Here is a 21,379-nt window from a genome sequence, read left to right as displayed (position 1 = left end):
TCCTTTTTCTCTCATCTTCTCAACTTCTCAATGATTATAGAACCTCATTGCTTCTCACTCTCCACACTGCCCCCCATTTAAATATCCACCTTTATGTTATATTCATTATATATATGAATTAACCAGTCTTTTACTTGATTGTATCACTACCCAGACATCAGTCACAAATATAATTGTTTTATGCAGTCTTGTTTCTTTCCTGAAGGCTTTATCAGGATCCACAGAATTATAGATTAATACTCTATCACTGGACATTTTGTTTGCAGATTTAATGGAATAAACAATGCTGAGATTGGTCTGGTGAAATGGCTCAGTGAATACAAGTGCTTGCTATATAGTCATGAATATCTGAGTTCCAGATCTCATATAAAAAGCTGTTATTAACCATGTCTGCAACCCTATTGAGTTAGTGGTGCAGACACAAAAGGAATACTGGGCCATGCTGGTTGATATCCGAACTCCAGACTAAATTAAAATTCTGTCTTGAGGAAATAAGAAATAGAATGATAGATAATTCCACTGACTCTGTGGCTGTCCACATGGGCACAAATATATATGCAACACACCCACAAATACACCATAGTCACACACATATATACCCAGATGAAATGAATAGAAAAATAAATGACTCTATATCCACCATTTACAGTAAAATAGCAATTCAATATATGTGTGTACAAATTGTGTACTGTAGAAATATTTGTATGTATTCAAATAACTTTACACTATATTGGCATAAAAGAATTAATCCAACTTGGGAACATATTTCAAATTTTCATAGCTTTTACTTTTTTATATAATAGGTTATAGAAAGTACCTAACTTGTCTATTTAGGAGACTTCCTTTAGGTTCAGATTTTTCTACACATAGTTTAATAAAAGTTTTCAAATGCTTCAACCCCCCCCCCCTTCTAACCCACAGTACAAAGGTAGGGGAGAAAAGATGGTAAATGGGACAAGGGGATGTGGATCTGTTTCAAAGTAGTTCTTTAGGGCGATTCCAGTTTCCATTGTCAGGATACTAGCAGTTCACATCAGTAGTGTGAGATCACCAAACATTAATCAGCAGCAGTACCACTACCCAGCAGAAACAGCCAGACCTCTACCTGTTAGCAGGGGTGACCAGAAACAGCTAGGATACCAGGAGAAGTTTTCAGCCATGTCTCTCTCAAGAAAATGAAGATCAGCAATGACTGCAGGAGCAGTGAAGCTTTGAAAGGCTATCAATGGAAGCTTACTATCACTGTCTGTTTAGTCTGATATTATGTGTCCTCCCACTGGTCTTGCCTCAGCAAATCACAATGTGAGTCTGCAAAACACCATGTGAGTCTCTATCACATGACATAACCAGAAACTTTCACTTTCCTAATATTGAATACAATGTGTATTTTTAGAACCTCTGGATACTTACTTATATAACATCTAATTTTAGTTACATGGACAGAAGGCATTAACTGACTTTCGTTCTTCAGAATTGTTTTGGGAATGTCAATGTCATTCTGACTTCTAAGGTTTAAATCAGGATTCCTTTATTTTGCTTGATACAGCACCAAGTGTCATGGTTGGGAGCTTGAAAACAAATCAGCTTTTTACACTGTCGCTTGCCTTTACTAGTACTTATTTTGAGAGAACTGAGAAGTTTTCTGAAAAGCAGCTGCCTTTTCCATCCAGATGGGTATCAGCAACTTCAAACACCAATTCTGCAGGGTGCTGAAGAAGGTGTAATCATGATAATTATATGTCCAGGTATTTGGAAGGTTGCAAGGATTAGCATTTAATAAATGTAAAGACTGTGAAGGTGATAAAGCATGAAACCATTGTAAAACTACAGATTGCCTCTTTAATCATCAAACAGAAAATATAAATTAAGCATCTAGATTCATCAAGAAAATCACTTTGCTGATAAAGAAACCCTGAGTGAGCTTGAAAGAAAATCAAATATTCTCTCCATGAACACATGCAGTCATTCTTGTGATGGAGAATCAGATATATAGTAAAAAGGAGTCAAATGTTTAATTCTTTACTGTCTGTCATAAATATAGGCAGGTTTGTGTTTGATTCATGTTATAGAGCGACAATGTACCAATCTTTTAAAATAGACAAGAAAATGAAATAAGACTCTAAATTTGAGTCTTATTTGATAAAGCAGTCGTTGATTTCTGATTTTCATCAAGATTCATTTCCTTCTGCCATTCAACACTTGCTTTCCCTTTAACTGAATTTCCTTTATTTTGCAAATCTTTACACTTATCTTTAGAAGTAAGTTAAGGAGAATATGAAACTAAAAATAATCTTGTTTAAATCTAGTATTCATTTTTCAATGCACATGAAAAGTTATTGACTAATTACAACTAATTATGCATGCAGAAGCACACATTGAAACAGTATAAATGGGTCATCCGTAATCTCAGAACTTGGGATTTGAAGGGAGGAAGAAGAAAAGTACAAAATCATGTTCAACTACAAAGCAAGTTCAAAGCTAGCCTGTGATAAATGGGATAAATGTTACACTTTCAAGAAACAAAGGGAAGAGATGGGAAAAGGAGTGGAAAGAGATTAAAAGGGGCAAGAAAGAAGAAGAGAAAGTACCCATTGAATTAGGAAAGAGTGAGACCTGAGCTACTTGAGGTTGGCTGTACTGTCTCTGTGGCTTACATGTGACTCATTCTGATTTTCTTAGTTAGATATCATCAATATCATCTTCAATCCAAATCCTCCCAAGAGAAATTCTTCTGAGCTAAAACCTTATACAACCAAATGAGGCTAAAATCCAGTGATGCTGATCTCTGTAGGAACCAGCACCTGTAACTCTGTCTACTCTGTGAAGGCTTTCTGCCCTCATTCCTAACTAACCTTTATACATCTCGACTCTTACTGCCTTTAGTTATTTGGTTTGTCTGGCAATATTTATGATTACACTTAAACAGTTGCTGTACAATCTAGTACAGCTCTGTTTAGGTTCTATCTAACACATCATTTCAACTGAATCTTGTTATATGGAATTCAATCTTTTGTAAGACATGAGATGATGCTACATCCAAGTAATATACCTTAATATCAAGGATAGACAGCAAGGTAAGAAGGTGCAAAAAATATATTTGTAGTAAATGGATTTAAGAGGCATTCTGATGCAGCTATTTTAACTCTGATGAAGTAGACTAGACAAAATCAGAAGAGATGGGGAAGGAACATTACATACTCATAAAGGAAACCCACATGCAGTAAGTACATAGAAATTCTTACCAACTGTGCCACAAATACAAGGGTACCCAGAATGTAAAAAACACTACTTGAATCATATATTAACCCACATTGATGGTGAGAAGCTTTATTAACTCACTCTCATCAATATACAGGTCATCTAGAAAGAAATGAACCAGAAAAATTAAAATGAAATTATAAAGTAAATATGCAACTTACAAAATTTTTAAGCCAAACACAAAAGAATATACGTTTCAACACCTTATGGAATTTTTCCTCATAATTTATACACAAAACAAAAAAACAAGGACGTTGAAATAATGCCCCTTATCACATCTGACCACCAGAGATTAAAGGTGGATACAAATAAAAACAGAAAGCTTACAAACTCATGTAAACTGAACTAATCACTACTTAGCAGCAAAACAATAGCTCAAAAAGAAACACAAAATGTTCTATAGTTGAAATAAAATGAACATACATGTAAACAAACTTGGGACATAATGGAGGTGGATAGCAGAAACAGCTTATATTAAAGAAAATGAAGAGATCACATAAAGGTAACTTTACAGCATACTTGTAAGTTGTGGAACAAAATAAAAATTCATAAATACATGTGTAAGAAACTAAAATGTGGGAGTCAGAGAGGAAATCAATAAAATAGAAACAAACAAACAAACAAAAAACCAAAACAATACAAAGAATCAATGAAACAAAGAGTTGGCTCTTTAAAAAAAAATCAATAAGATTGACAAAACCCATATCCAAATTAACTAAAAGGTGAGAGAGAAGATATAAATAAAACAATTAGAAAAGGCATAGCAAGAGATATTGAAGAATTCCAGAGAATCTCAAGTATACATCTTAATCCAACAAACTGGAATGTCTAAATGAAATAGAAAGTTTTCTCGATATATGTATTTACCAAAGTTAAATATAAATCAGATAAGTTATATTAACAGACCTATAAACTCTAGTAAAATAGAAGCAATATGTAGATGTCTGCTAACCAAAAAATGCTCAGGGTTAGATGGTTTATTCCAGAATCCTAACAATCTTTCAAGTAAAAGTAAGTTATCACCAGTGTTCCTCAATTTATTCCAAGAAATAGAAAAGAAGGCCCCAGATGCATTAAAATCAATCCACTAAAGTCTCACCTAAAAGAGAAAATTGCAGACCAATTTTTTTTGACAAAAATAGATACAAAACATCCCAATAATATGCTTCCAAACCATATCCAAGAACATATAAAATCATTATTTACTGTATTACAAGTCAGCTTCATCCCAGAGATGCCAGGATATAACAACAAATTAAATTAATAAATGCAATTAATCATATAAACAAGCTGAAAAAAAAGCCTGTGACAAAAATCTAAGAGCCCTTCACAATGCAAGATTTGGACTGAAAATCGAAGGAAATATATAAGTATAACAAAGGCAATGTACAGCCTGTTGCCAACATCAATGTAAATGCAGAGAAACTCAAAGGAATTATACTAAAATTAAGAACAACAGCAAGGTTGTGTACATACTCTCTCAATACTTAATATAGTAATTGAAGACTTAGCAATGGCAATACAAGAACTAAAAGATATCAAAGGGATACAAAATTGAAAGGAAGAAAGGAAAGTATCTTTATTTGTAGAAGATATGATAGCATATATAAATGACCCTAAATAGTTTGCAAAGAGACTCCTGAATTTGATAAATACTTTCATCAAAGTAACTGGATATAAAATTAACTCACAAAAGTCAGTATTTCTCCTATATGCACATGACAAATAGTCTGAAAATGAAATCAGAAAGTTTTACATTTCACAATACCATAAAATAATATAAAATACTCTAATATTACTCAAAGAAGGATAGTGAAAGACTTGTATGACAAAAACATCAAGGCAATTAAAGAAAGAAATTGAAGATGATACCAGGAGATGGTAAGAACTCCACGATTATCATTGGTAGGATCAATATAATAAAATTGGCCATCCAACCAAAATAACCACAGATTCAGTGCAATAACCATCAAAATTCTATCTCAATTCTTTCAAAATATTGAAAGGAAAGTTTTCAGCTCTGTTTGAAAGTAGGGGGGAAAACATGATAATTAAGACATTTCAGAGACAAATGCTTGCAGCCAACCATTGGACTGAGCATGGGGTACCAATGGAGTAGTTATAGAAAGGACTGAAAGAGTTGATGGAGTTTGCAACCCCATAGGAAGAACAACAATATCAACCAACCAGACACCCCAGAGCTCCTAGGGACTAAACCACCAACCAAAGAGTACGCATGGAGGAACCCATGGCTCCAGTCACATATGTATGATGCCTTGTAGGGCATCAATGTGAGAAGAGGCCCTTGGTCTTGTAAAGGCTTGATGCCACAGTGTAGGGAATGTGAGGGTGGGGAGGCAGGAGTGGGTGGGTTGGTGGCTGGGGGAACACCCTCATAGAAGCAGGGGGAGTAAGGATAGGATAGGAGTTTGGGAGGATGGAGGAAGAGGATAACATTTGAAATGTAAATAAAGGAATTCTCCAATAAAAATAAACATTGAAAACAAGATGTTTCTGAAGAATAAAGGCACTGATAAAGACATTATCAACCCCAATCAGCTACAATTGGAGGGAGGTGGATAGAGGTAGGGAGCAAGTAGACTAGAGAGGGAATACCATTAAAGACAACTAAAATTAGGAGCCGTTTAAGGAGTAGTAAGGCAATATAGTATAGTACTACATTCCTAATACATAAAATTACATGAAAGTAATCTAAGTGAAATTATCAAATAACAAGGGAAGCATAGCCCCAGTTGACTATCTCTTGTCATTAAATGAAGCTTCCAATACTGGGACTGATTATATCTACCTGAGTTGTTGGCCAAAGAGTTTCCCTGGGAATTCTGACATGATCCAGACCATTTCCAAGATTATTAGTTTGGTCTCCACTAACTGATACCAATGATCCATTTTTTCAAGATGTCTGGTATATTCATTTACATCATTCTTTTTTTCTGTCCTTTGAGGGTCACATGGGTGAGAATTTATGGATGCAGATTCTGTAATGAGGAAATACAACCTTAAAGCAGACACTTGGTTCTCTGGTTTTTACAATCTTTCCAACATTTCTTTCACAATGTTTCCTGAATTTTATGAGCTGGCATGAGTTGCAGATGTTACATTCTGATTAGTTTTTGTTTTTTATGCTGATCTCTGAGGTAAAGATAAGTTTTCTTAATGAGGGTAGAATACTATACGTACCTTTTGATATAAGATCTAATGTTTGTCGATTGTTGCCAGGGACTTTGCTGTGTATTTTAAAAATTGAATGAAATATCAAAATCTTAAGTAGAACACAGGGATTTTTATCTAAAACTTTTTTGTTGTATTGTTTTAATATAAGACATAGGTTAATGGTGCATATATTATGAAAAGAGGATGTAGATGAAGGGCTGGAAAAATATCCCCAAGTCTCTCAAATCTTTACAGAGAAGCTTTTATTTTTTAAAGGATGTCTGTAATTTATTATTTGCTAGTATTGCTCCTCCCTAATCAAGAGAGTAATAGACTCCCTTATTGTGAATTCTTAGCAATTTAAATTATTTCATTCATCACTGAATAAATACAGTGATTCTAAAGAATTTTAAGAAAATGTGCTGGGGATGAATTATTAATTGTATCTCATAAATGCTAATTTAATGATGTGTAATTCTCCAATTTAGAACATTGACCTTATTGGTAAAATGAATATCTTTCCATTTAAAATTTTCTAGTATTCCAAGTTTAACAAGAAAAGCTTCTTGAACTTTCTGTATATTCCAATTTCCAAATTTAGAGGTGGCCTTTGTTCTCATTCTTTCTATATCAATTGACTTCAGCACAGAAAGAGGTGTTTTATTTTCTTCCAACACTTACAACACCTTACACTTGGTTCCATTAAAAAAAAAGTCCTTCTACCGTAGAATATCTAGATTGACATGTTAGATCACTTTAATTTCTAATTCCCAGTAGGTAAGATGATCCAAAAGCATCCGTTGCATCTTGAAAGAAAAAATTTAAAGAGATATCAGATTTCTTTGACTAAAAGGAATTCAGATCTAAACTCTAAATAGTTTGTGTTCTCCCTATAGTAATATATCAGACTCAATCTTAATAAGATGGCCTAGTGAAGAAAGTGTTTGCCACAGAAGCAGAATACCATGACTGCAGATCACAATAAGACAAATAAAGCAAGATTTGGTAGTATAAACCTGTAATTTTAGTGTGCCTATGCTGAGATGGAAGAAGAAGATTGTAGGCCACATAGGCTGGCATGTGTTGAGACAAACAAGAGCCTCTCCATAATTCTGACTCATTGTAATGTAAGTACCAACATCTAAGATAGTATTCTGCCCTTTACATGAGTCTCATGGCAAATAAGTGACCTGCTATATACATGAAAAATCATACTTTAAGAGTAACAATTTATAGTATTAGACAAATTTCTTCTATTCCTTCTGAGGAATGTGTATATTGTTTGGATTTATAATTACTTTGCTTTTACATATGATCTAAGGATTTAAACAAGGTCTATAGTTGACAAGAAAGGAAGTGATGAAAGGAAGGAAGGAAGGAAGGAAGGAAGGAAGGAAGGAAGGAAGGAAGGAAGGAAGGAAGAGGTAAGGGAAAACAGCAACATAGTTGACAGTCAAAAGATATTTTAAATTTGTTGTTTTATATGAAGGGCAACTTCTTTTCGATATTCAAGGTAAGAAGATATTTCACAACCCAAAGCTATAAATACTTAAGTTTATCTTTCCTTTTATATTTTCTTGTTTTTAAAGTTAATTATTTTATTTAATTACTACCCCCTTCTGGTCACCCCTCCCCCCAGAGTTTTTCAGCCCATTGTCCCTCTACTTGCCCTCTGAGAGGTTTCCCCTCTACCCCTGGCATCCCTCTTCTTTGGGGCATCAAGTCTGTACAGGATTAGACCTATTCACTGGGATCAGACAAGGCAGTCAGTTCCCTGCTAATTATGTGCCAAGGGCCTCAGACCTGCCCATGTATGATCTTTGGTTGGTGGCTTAGTTTCTGGGAGATCACAAGAGTCCAGGTTAGTTGAAAATATTGGTCTTCATATGGGGTTCCCAATCCCTTCAGTTCCTTCAGTCCTTCCCCTAACTCTTCCATTAGGTTCCTGAACTGCCGTCCAATGGTTGGCTGTAAGTATTTGCATCTGTAAAAACTACTGGTAGAAACTCTCAGAGGATAGTCATACTAAGCTCCTGTCTCCAAGAAGAACATATCACCAATAATAGTGTCAGGGTTTGATGCCTGCCCATGGGATGTATCCCATGTTGAACAGGTCACACTGATCAGCCATTCATTAAGTCTCTGCTGCATTTGTGTTACTGGATTTCTTTTAGACAGGAACAATTCTGGGTCAAAAATTAGAAGGTAGGTTCGTGTTCTCATCTCTCCACTGGAGGACCTGTCTATCTTCTGTAGATTGCCTCTTCAGGTTCCATTTCCTCACTGTTGGGCATTTCAGCTAAGGTCATCAACACTTAGTCCTTACTGCTTGTCATATCCCATTTTTTTGAGACTTTTTAGAGGTCCCACACACCTCCATCCAAGCCCTAGCAGCTTCATATTTTCATTCATTATTTAGGCCCTCTGGACTTCTCTCTTGTCATCTCCCCATATCTGATCCTGATCCCCCCATTGCCCCTCAACAATCCCACTCATGTCCCTCCCTCATCTGCCTCACATGATCATTTTGTTCCCTCTTCTAAATGGGATTGAAGCATTCTAACTTCTTACTATCTGTAGGGTGTATCATGGGTATTCTGTGCTTTTTGACTAATATCTACTTATCAGTGAGTACACACCATGCATGTCCTTTGGGGTCTGGGTTACTTCACTCAGGATGACAGTTTCTAGTTCTATTCATTTGCATGCAAAACTCAGGATGTCTTTGTTCTTACTAGCTGAATAGTATTCCATTGTGTTTATTTAACCACATTTTCTGTATTCATTTTTCAGTCAAGAGATAGCTGAGCTACTTCCAGTTGCTTGGTAGTCCAAATAAGAACGGTATGAACATAGTGAGGCACTTATACTTGTGGTTTGGTGGAACATCTTTTGGGTATGTGCTCAGGAGTGGTATAGCTGGGTTTCAGGTAGAACCATTTCCAGTTTTCTAAGGAACCACCAGATTGATTTTCAGAGTGATTGTACCAGCTCACAATCCTATCAGCCAAGGTGGAGTATTTCCTTTTCTTCATTTCACTGCCAGCATTCACTGTTGCTATTGTTTTGATCTTCGTTATTCTGATTGGTATAAGGTAGAATCTCAGGGTTGTTTTGATTTGCATTTCTCTGGTGACTAAGGATGTTGAACGTTTCTTTAAGTGTTTCTTGGCCATTCAAAATTCTTGTGTTAAAGAATTCTCACAGCTTAGATTTTGCATTTAAGCGCAAGATATATTTTGAGCAACTTCTTGTGTGTCATGAAAATTAAGATCCAGATTTATCCATTTCCATCTCATGTTGCAGGATGCAATTATGGAAATGTCTCTTATCCAGAAGTTCTTTTAGAATTCCTACCAAGTCCAATTACCCATAAGTATATATATATATATGATTATAGTTTGGAATATCCTTAGTCACCTGATATATTTCATGTCAATGTCACATTTTCATTCATTCAATGCATTTAATGTTTCTTTATTCCTTCATTTTCTGTCTGAATTAGTAATATTAATGTAGTTGCAATAAAATACCATGTTTCTGAGAGAGAGTGCATCAATGTAGGTGAAAAGTGGGTTATTATTTAACTGTATTTTTTTTAATCTCTGACATTTGTGTTCTGTTATTAGAGCTCTTTTTTTAAGTTTAAGGTCTTCTTTTCCTCTTTTCCTTTCCTTTCCTTTCCTTTCCTTTCCTTTCCTTTCCTTTCCTTTCCTTTCCTTTCCTTTCCTCTCCTCTCCTCTCCTCTCCTCTCCTCTCCTCTCCTCTCCTCTCCTCTCCTCTCCTCTCCTCTCCTCTCCTCTCCTCTCCTCTCCTCTCCTCTATTGTCTTCTCTTCTCTTGTCTTTTCTTTCTCTTTAATTAGATATTTTCTTTACTTACATTTCAAATGTTATCTCCTTTCCTTCTTTCTGATCTGAAATTCTCCTATTCCCATCCCCCTCCTCCTGCTCACCAACCAACCCACTCCTGTTTCCCTGTCCTGGCATTCCCTTGCACTGGGTCATCCAGTCTTCACAGGACCAAGGGCCTCTCCTCTCATTGATGTCTGACAAGACCCTCCTCTGATACATATGCAGCTAGTGCCATGCGTCCCTCCAAGTGTACTCTTTGGTTGGTAGTTTATTCCCTGGGAATTCTGGGGGTTCTGGTTGGTTCATATTGTTGTTCCTCCTATGGGGCTGCAAACCCCTTCAGTTCCTTGGGTTCTTTCTCTAGTTCCTCCATTGGGGATCCTGTGCTCAGTCCAATGTTTGGCTGTGGGCATCAACTTCTGTATTTGTTCAGCACTGACAGATCCCCTCAGGAGACAGCTACATCAGGCTCCTGTCAGCAAGCACTTGTTGGCATCCACAATAGTGTCTGGGTTTGGTAACTGTATATGGGATGGATTACCAGGTGGGGCAGTCTCTAAATGGCCTTTCCTTAAGTCTCTGTTCCACATCTTGTTTCTAACTTAATCGCAGAAGATTCCTTTTTGATCTATTTATCTACAAGAATATTTGCAAATTACAGCCCTCTATCACTTTTTTATGAGATATTTTCTTTATTTACATTTAAAATGTTATCCCCTTCCCTAGTTTCCTCTCTGAAAATCCCCTATTCCTTTCCACCTCCCCCTGCTCTCCAACCCACCCAATTCTGCTTTCTGGCCCTGGCACTCCCCTGTACTGGGGCATAGGACCTTCACAAGACCAAGGGCCTCTCCTCATATTGATGTCCAACTAGGCTATCCTCTGCTACATATGCAGCTGGAGACACAAGTCCCACCATGTGTTTTCTTTGATGGGTTGTTTAGATCCCTATACTACCCCACCTGGGGATCCATTCCATAAACAACCACCAAACTTAGACATTATTGCAGATGCCAACAAGAGTTTGCTGACAGGAGCCTGACATAGCTGTCTCCTGTGATACTCTGCCAGTGCCTGGCAAATGCAGAAGTGGATGCTCACAGTCATCCATTGGACGGAGCACAAGGCCTTTTACCACTTTAACTCCTAATAAAATTCTATTAAAATTATACATGTGATGGAAAATCAGATATGATAAAGTTTGCTTCATCTTAATCTTCCACAGTGTACCCTCCCCAGCTAATAAGTGAACTACCCACATGAACTAACAACTAAATCAAGATATGCACAAGGTATTAAACATATACCAAGTAAACAGATTAACTTGAATACATGGTGAAAAATCAGCAGCAAGTTTTATGAACAATGCTGATATCAGAAACAAGCTTCAAGGACAAATTTCTTCCTTCCTTCCTTCCTTCCTTCCTTCCTTCCTTCCTTCCTTCCTTCCTTCCTCCCTCCCTCCCTCCCTCCCTCCCTCCCTCCCTCCCTCTCTCTTTCTTTCTCTCTCTCTCTCTCTCTCTCTCTTTCTTTCTTTCTTTTTTAATAGATATTTCCTTTATTTACATTTCAAATGTCATCCTCTTTCTTGGTTTCCCCACAGAAAACTCCAAATCCCTTCCTTATCTCACCTCTGCTTACTAGCGCAAATACTCTCACTTCCTGGTCCTGGCATTCCCCTACTTTCACAGTAGCTTTCACAGTATCAAAGACCTCTTCTCCCACTGATGACCAAAATAGCCGTCATCTGCTACTTATGCAGCTGGAGCCATGTGTCTCTCCATATGTACTCACTGGTTGGTTGTTTAGTCCCTGGGAGCATGGGGTACTTGTTAGTTCATATTGTTGTTCATCCTATGGAGCTGCAAACACTTTCAGCTCTTTGGGTCCTTTCTTGGTCTCCTCCATTGCAGATCCAATTACTTAGTCCAATGGTTGGATGTGAGCATCTGCCTCTGTATTTGTCAGACACTGGTAGAGCCTCTCAGGAGACAGCTATAAGAGACTTCTGTCAGCAAGCACTTGTTGGCATCCACAATAGTGTCTGAGTTTGATGACTGTATATTTGGATGGGTCCCCAGGTAGGGCAGTCTCTGGATGGTTATTCCACAGTCACTGCTCCAAACTTTGTCTCTGTAACTCCTCCCATGGGTATTTTCTTCCTTCTTGAACCTATATTTGGTCACAAAACAGGCTTCAATAAATACAAGAAGACAGAAATAATCACATGCATCCTATTAGATCAAGTAGGCTTCATCCCAGGGATGCTGGGATGATTCAATATGCAGAAATCCATCAATGCAATTCACTATATAAACACTCAAAGGAAAAAAAAAACACATGATCATCTCATTAGATGCTGGAAAAGCATTTTACCAAATCCAACACCTGTTCATGATAAAAGTCTTGGAAAGATCAGGAATCCAAGCCCCATACCTAAACATAGTAAAAGCAATATACAGCAAACCAGTAGCCAACATCAAACTAAATGGAGAGAAACTTGAAGCAATTTCACTAAAATCAAGGACTAGACAAAGCTGACCACTCTCTCCCTACCTATTCAATATAGTACTTGAAGTCCTAGCCAGAGCAATTACAGAACAAAAGGAGGTCAAAAGGATACAAATTGGAAAGGAAGAAATCAAAATATCACTATTTGCCGATGTTACAATAGTATACTTAAGTGACTCCTAAAATTCCACCAGAGAACTCCTTAACCCGATAAACAGGTTCAGCAAAGTAGCTGGACAAATTTCTTTGCAAAGGCTTATTCCAGTTTCATGAGGCTAGCACGAGATGTGTACATTTTCCAGGGCAAATCAATTCTTCAGAATCAGCTCCTACAGCAGATGCCTGGTACCTGCTCAGTCCGCCGAGAAGCATTTGCGGAGGATAATGGAGGGGCCTGACTTGTCATACTCCTGCTTGTTGATCCACATCTGCTGGAGAGTGGACAGTAAAGTCAGAATGGAGCCACCAATCCAGACACTTGCACTCAGTGGGAAAAATGATCTTAATCCTCATCGTGCTAGGTGCTAGGGTTGTAATATTCTGCATCCTATCAGCAATGCCTGAATACATGGTGGTACCACCAGACATCACTGTATTGGCATACAGGTCTTTGCGGAAGTCCACAGCACAGTTCATAATGGAGTTGAAGGTGGTCTCATGGATGTCACAGAACACTTGAACTGCTCATTGCTTGTGGTGATCATCTGCCCATCTGAAAGCTCATCACACTTCTCCAGAGAGGTAATTGATGCAGCAGTAGCCATGCCTTGCTCAAAATCCAGGGCAACGTAGCACAGCTTCTCCTTTATGTCCCTAACAATTTACCTCTCAGCAGCGGTGCTAAAGCTGTAGCCCTGTTCAGTCAGGATAAGATGGTGTGGGGAAGCACATAGCCCTCATAGATGGGCACTGTGCATGTGACCCTGTCACCAGAGTCCATGATGATGCTAGTGGTGTGCCCAGATGCCTACAAGGAGAACATTGCCCGAATGGCCATATACATGGCTGGGGTATTGAAGGTTTCAAACATTATTTGTGTTATCTCTCTCAGTTAGTTTCGGGCTTCAGGGGACCTTGGTCAGAAGCATCGGGTGCTCCTCAGGGGCCACATGCAGCTCATTATAGAAGATGCTATGCCAGATCTTCTCCATGTCATTTAAGTTGGTGACAATGCTGTGCTCCATAGACTATTTCAGGGTCAGGATACCGCTCTTGCTCTGGGTTTCGTCACCCACGTAGGAGTTTTTCTGCCCATGCCCACCATGACTTAGTGTAGGGGATGTGCTGGCCATTGTAGAAGGAATCATGGCCCTGGGGTTGTCCTCGCCACCAACACCAGCTTTGTACATGCCAGAGTCATTGTCAATGACGAGTGCAGCAATTTCTTCTTCCATTGCAATCAGTGAAGGGCAGGGCGACAGAGCAGCAGAAAGAAGCAGAGTATAAGTCGTTCTAACTCTAACATTTCAGAGACGCCATGTTTAATGGTAGGAATCCCCTCATTTAGCAGCTTTCCATTTCTCAGTGACCCACTTTGTAATGGTCATTGTAATGCTGAATACTACTCTACAGAATAAAATAATTCTAATTTGTCTTTATTTAACTTTGTTGAATAAATGCCCCAAATGTAATAAATATCAGTTGAAAAAAACATAACTTTTGAATTTGCATTTTTCATATAACTGAAGTGTTGCCTAATTTATTATATTTTGAAAATAAGTTTTATTATATTATTGTATTAGTTGTCTTTTATTCCACTGTAATTTGTTTTTGAATTTTATAGTTGACATTCTTAATCATGTTTGTCAATTTTTACATATTTATATAAATTTAATTTTATCTCTCTGTGTATTGTATACATATTACAAAATGTGAAAATAATGTACTTGTCTTTCTATACTGCTTATTTTAAAAAGATTCAACACTCTTTAGTATTTTGCCCTGTTATTTCTATTTTAACAATTTTGAGAAACTTAATTTTTCTATTGTTGATTATGAATTACTAGTTTTTATTTGGATGATAATCGGTTATTTTTCCTTATTATCTTCAAAATATTTTATACATATTCTTGTCCTATGTATGTCATTTATTTCCTTTCCTACTACAATTAAACATTTTAATATTTAATTTAGGTTTTCAAAATTATATGAATAACATTTTCTCTCTAATATTCAATCTTTACAAAAAACTTTTAGAAATGGCTTCTTAAACATTAATTACTACTTTTTCTTATTATAATTTAGTCTTTTGACACAAATCTGCATTTTGTTTATTGTTTGATAGTGAGGGTTTTTTATTTTTATGACTGATACTAAACATTGTATTTTGACATTTTATTTGAAGCAATATTTGTAGCTTAAATTCTGAATCTTTGCATGAATATATACACAAGCTTCTACTTAGAGCTCTGTTTGCACATTGTCAGATAAAAAAGTGATAAATCAAGTTTTCAGTTGCACATACTGTATCAGAATTCTGTGCAGAAAAACACAAATTGATATCTGAGGTAGCAATTGTATACTCTTAATTGTGATTCAAAGATTCATAGAATTACCTTTCACTGGTCTGTATAATAGCAGGATTTAGAGTCTGCTGCTGGGCATGAACAGTGATAGGGTTCTGGTCTTTCTCCCATTGCTCTTGATTACTTTTATAATACCTGTAAAAAAGACCTGTCACTTCACATTTTCAGACTAAGTTATTCTAGTCAGGGAGATGTAAAGAGCTGAGTTTAAAGGATGCAATAAAACTCAGAGTGAACAAAAATTATAGAACCAGAAGCATTGTTTGAAAATATGGATGTTTTATTTAAGAAATGCTCCTTTAAACTCGGTATAAAGAACATGCATATAATCTCAGCATCTCAAAACGCTGAGGCTGGAGGATTACTTAAACCCATAAGTTTGAGAGCATCCTGGGTCATCTTGTAAGGTTGGAGGAAAAGCCAAGTTAACATGGTAGGAAAATAACAGACAAAGCAATGTTACCATGTCTTAACTCTTAGAAAAAGAGTTTTTTGTTTACATAAAAATGTTCTATTTAGCTATTGCTGTATTTGGGGATTATTTTAAACTTGGAATTGATTGAGTTATCTGATATCTATATCTATATCTATATCTATATAGAGATATAGATATAGATATAGATATAGATATAGATATAGATATAGATATAGATATAGATATAGATATGTGTGTGTGTGTGTGTGTGTGTGTGAAATAAAGAAAAAGAAAGCTACTGTGAATGTTTTAATTCAGTAGTATTGGAAATAAGCACTTGGTTTCATTAAAACTTGTTCTGAATTAAGTATTTTAAACTCAATTTGTTCTATTTATTCAAAAACATAAATGATTATATATTTGAATATATGAAATACATGGAATACATGAAAACTTTTTAAATCTTAATTCTTCTTTTATTCACTAATTATTTGTTTTCTTTATAGCCTACATTTTGTTCTCCCACCTGTTTCCTCCTCCCAGAGTTCTTCCCCATTTCATCCCTCCTCTTCACCTCTGAGAGGTTACTCCATCCCACCCACCCAGGGCATACATGTTCCCTGGGGAATCAAGTCTACAGAATGAGACTCTTCCTCTCCCAGTGAAGCTAGACAAAGCAGTCCTCTGCTACCTATGTTCAGGTACTCCTGGACCATCCCATGTATGCTCTTTGGTTGGTGGCTCTGAGTTGACAGTGTTGGTCTTCCTATGGAGTAGCAATCCGTTCAGCTCTTTCAGACCTTATCCTAACTCTTTCATAGGGGTACCCAGGCTCAGTGCAATGATTGGCTCTGAGTATCTGCATCTGTCTTAGTTACTAGTCATATTGTTTGAAGACAAAGAGTCCTGCCTGCTAATGTCTATCATACTTGATTGGTTTCTTTACCTCTAACAGTATGTTGCCACAACTTTGCTGTTAATAAGAGTAGTTTCTAGAAACAACTCTGAAAGGATCACACTGGAGTCATTAGAAATAAATCTATTCAGATATTTATAATCCAAAAATCAATTTTCTTTTATTTTAATTTTTATTAGATATTTTCTTCAATTACATTTCAAATGCTACCCCGAAAGTCCCCTATACACTCCCCCCACCAGGCTCCCCTACCCACGCACTACCACTTCTTGGCCCTGGCTTTCCCCTGTACTGGGGCATATAAAGATTGTGAAACCAAGGGGCCTCTCTTCCCAATAATGGCCAAGTAGGCCACCTTCTGCTACATTTGCAACTAGAGACACAAGTTCTGGGAGTACTGGTTAGTTCATATAGTGGTTCCACCTACAGAGTTGCAGAACCCTTCAGCTCCTTGGGTACTTTCTCTAGCTCCTCCATTAGGGGCTCTGTGTTCCATCCAATAAATGACAATGAGCATCCACTTTTGTATTTTCGAGGCACTGGCATAGTCTTAAAAGAGACAGCTATATCACAGTCCTTTCAGCAAAATCTTGCTGGCATATGCAATAATGTCTGCTTTTGTGGATGATTATGGGATGGATCACAGGTGGGGCAGTCTCTAGATGGTCCATCCTTTCATCTCAGCTCCAAACTTTGTCTCTGTAACTCCTTCCATGGGTATTTTGTTCACTATTCTAAGGAGTAATGAAGTGTCCACACTTTGGTCTTCCTTCTTGATTTCCTTGTGCATTATATCTTGGGTATTCTATGATTCTGGGCTAATATCCACTTATCAGTGAGTGTATATCAATGGACTTCTTTTGTGATTGGGTTACCTCACTAAGGATAATATCCTCCAGATGCATCCATTTGCCTAAGAATTTCATAAATTCATTGTTTTCAATAGCTGAATAGTGCTCTATTGTGTAAATGTACCACATTTTCTGTATCCATTCCTTTGTTAAGGGACATCTGGGATTTTTCCAGATTTTGCCTATTATAAATAAGACTGCTATGAACATAGTGGAGCATGTGTCCTTAATACAAGTTGAAACATATTCTGAGTATATGCCCAGGAGAGGTATAGCTGGATATTCCAGTAGTACTATATCCAATTTTCAGAGGAACAGCCAGAATGATTTCCAGAGTGGTTGTACCAGCTTGCAATCTCACCAACAATGGAGGAGTGTTCGTCTTTCTCCACATCCACGCCAGTATCTGCTGTCACCTGAATTTTTGACCTTAGCCATTCTGACTGTTTGGAGGTGGAATCTCAGTGTTATTTTTATTTGCATTTCCATGATGATTAAGGATGTTGAACATTTTTTCAGGTGCTTCTCAGCCACTTGGTACTCCTCAGTTCCGAATTCTTCGTTTAGCTCTGTACCCCATTTTTAATGGGGTTATTTGAATTTCTGGAGTCCAGTTTCTTGAGCTCTTAGTATATATTGGATATTAGTCCCTTATCAGATTTAGGATTGGTAAACATCCTTTCCTGTGGGACGCCTGACTCGCCAGCAAGAAAGACACCACAATAGGATCCTTCTGCACACGTTTATTGTGGGCTGCGCATTGACTGTGTAGGCAAAAGACTCCGAGCCCTGGGCCTCTCACTCTTATATACTATCAGTTCTCATCCACGCACAGCAGGCCACATCACCTCACCAGGTACGCAGCTTCAGCGAATCAGGGCAGCAGGGGCATATCTCCACCAAATGGGTTTACCGGTATCCTGGTACACCTGCGTAGCTCTCAAGATGTTTGTGGTTTATATGAGGAAGTCAGGTGCAAGTCATACGACTTAGCTGCAGTCCCTGGCGCCTTTGGGACTGCCGCCACACCTGCTCCCCACACTTTCCCAATCTGTTGGTGTCCTTTTTGTCTTATTGACAGTATCTTTGGCCTTACAGAAGCTTTGCAATTTTATGAAGTCCCATTTGTCTATTCTTGATCTTTCAGCACAAGCATTGCTGATTGATTTATGAATATTTCCCCTGTTCCCATATCTTCGAGGCTTTTCCCCACTTTGTCCTCTATAAATTTCAGTGTCTCTCGTTTTATGTGGAGTTCTTTGATCCACTTAGACTTGAACTTTGTACAAGGAAATAAGAATGGAGCAATTTGCATTCTTCTACATGTTAACAACCAGTTGTGCCAGCACCATTTGTTGAAAATGCTCCTTGTTTCCACTGGATGGTTTTAGCTCCCTTGTCAAAGATCAAGTGACCATAGATGTGTGGGTTCATTTCTGGGTCTTCAATTCTATTCCACTGTTCTACCTGTCTGTCACTATACCAGTACCATGCAGTTTTTATCACAATTGCTCTGTAGTACAGCTTGATGTCAGGCATGATGATTCCGCCAGAGGTTCTTATATTGTTGAGAATACATTTTGCTATCCTAGGTTTTGTTATTCCAGATGAATTTGCAAATTTCCCTTTCTAAATCAGTGAAGGAGTGTGTTGGAATATTGATGGAGATTGCATTGAATCTGTAGATTGCTTTCTGTAAGATAGCCATTTTGACTGTATTAATCCTGCCAATCCATGAGCATGGGAGATCTTTCCATCTTCTGAGATCTTCTTTGATTTCTTTCTTCAGAGATTTGAAGTTCTTATCATACAGATCTTTCACTTCCTTAGTTAGAGTCATGCCAAGGTCTTTTATATTATTTGTGACTATTGTGAAGGGAGTTGTTTCCCTAAATTCTTTCTCAAACTGTTTATCCTTTGTGTAGAGAAAAGCTACTGATTTGTTTGAGTTAATTTTATATCTGCCTACTTCACTGAAGCTATTTATCAGGTTTAGGAGTTCTCTGGTGGAATTTTTAGTGTCACTTTCATATACTATCATATCATCTGCAAAGAGAGACATTTTGACTTCTTCCTTTCCAGTTTGTATCCCCTTGATCACCCTTTGTTGTCGAATTGCTCTGGCTATATTGAATAGGTAGGGAGAAAGTGGGCAGCTTTGTCTAATCCCTGATTTTATTGGGATTGCTTCAAGTTTCTCTTCATTTAGTTGATGTGAGTTACTGGTTTTCTGTATATTGCTTTCATTACGTTTATGTATGGGCCTTGAATTCCTGATCTTTCTATGACTTTTATCATGAAGGGGTGTTGAATTTTGTCAAATGCTTTCTCAGCATCTAACAAGATGATAATGTGATTTTTGTCTTTGAGTTTGTTTATATATTAGATTACGTTGATGGATTTTCATATGTTAAACCATCCCTGCATCCCTGGGATGAAGCCTACTTGGTCATGATGGATGATCGTTTTGATGTGTTCTTGGATTCATTTGCTAGGATTTTATTGAGTATTTTTGCATCGATATCCCTAAAGAAATTGGTCTGAAGTTCTCTTTCTTTGTTGTATCTTTGTGTGATATAGGTATCAGAGTAATTGTGGCTTCATAGAACGAATTGGTTAGAATACATTCTGTTTCTATTTTGTGGAATAATTTGAATAGAGTTGGAATTAGGCCTTCTTTGAAGATCTGATAGAACTCTTCACTAAACCCATGTGGTCCTGGACTTTTTTTAGTTGGAAGACTATTAATGACTGCTTCTATTTCTTTAGGGGAAATGGGACTGTTTAGATCGTTAATCTGATCCTGATTTAACTTTTGTAACTGCTATCTCTAGGAAATTATCCATTTCATCCAGGTTTTCCAGTTGTGTTGAGTAGAGCCTTTTGTAGTAGGATCTGATGATGTTTTGGATTTCTTTGGATTATGTTGTTATGTCTTTGTTTTCATTTCTGATTTTGTTACATAGGCTACTGTCCCTGTGCCCTCTAATTAGTCTAGCTGAGGGTTTTCCTATCTTGTGGATTTTCTCAAAGAATCAGCTCCTGGTTTAGTTGAATCTTTGAATAGTTCTTTTTGTTTCCACTTGGTTTATTTCAGTCCTATGTTTGATTATTTCCTGCAGTCTACTCCTCTTGGGTGAATTTTCTTCCTTTTGTTCTAGAGATTCTAGGTATGCTGTCAGGCTAGAAGTGTATGCTTTCTCTAGTTTCTTTTTGGAGGCACTCAGGGCTGTAAGTTTATCTCTTACATTGTGTCTAATAAGTTTTGGTATGTTATGGCTTCATTTTCATTAAACTCTAAAAAGTCATTAATTTCTTTCTTTATTTCTTCCTTGACCAACGTATCATTGAATAGAGTGTTGTTCAGTTTCCACGTGAATGTTGGGTATCTATTATTTATGCTTTTATTGAAGATCAGCATTAGTCTGTGGTGATCTGATAGGATGCATGGGATAATTTCAATATTGTTGAATCTGTTGAGGCCTGTCTTGTGACCGATTATATGATCAATTTTGGAGGAGGTACCATGAGGTGCCGAGAAGAAGGATAAAATGTTCTGTAGATATCTATTAAAACCATTTGTTTCATAACTTCTGTTAGTGTCCATGTATCTCTGTTTAATTTCTCATCCCAGTTTCTGTCTATTGGTGAGAGTGGCGTGTTGAAGTCTCCACTATTATTGTATGCAGTGCAATGTGTGCTTTGCGTTTTACTAAAGTTTCTTTAATGAAACATATATTTGATTTGTATGTTGAGATAAATATACCTGATACCTTTAGAATATATGTCACAATAGGTAGACAATTTACCACTCATGCTTTTAATATATAATACTTTGAATGCAGTAGATATACACTGATTTATAGACAATTTTAT

At 37.1% G+C, this 21,379-nt stretch overlaps 1 pseudogene; it reads right to left on the bottom strand.

Moving 5' to 3' along the window:
• Positions 1-13,149: 13,149 nt before the first annotated feature.
• LOC110297123 (actin, cytoplasmic 2-like) lies at positions 13,150-14,190 on the bottom strand (annotated as a pseudogene).
• Positions 14,191-21,379: the final 7,189 nt, after the last annotated feature.

Source organism: Mus caroli, unplaced genomic scaffold, assembly GCF_978045245.1.
Source record: "Mus caroli unplaced genomic scaffold, Mus_caroli_1 scaffold_7, whole genome shotgun sequence".
NCBI classification, from domain to species: Eukaryota; Metazoa; Chordata; class Mammalia; order Rodentia; family Muridae; genus Mus; species Mus caroli.
The sequence above is the reverse complement of the archived record's forward strand: the minus strand, read 5'-3'. Positions and strand labels throughout refer to the sequence as shown.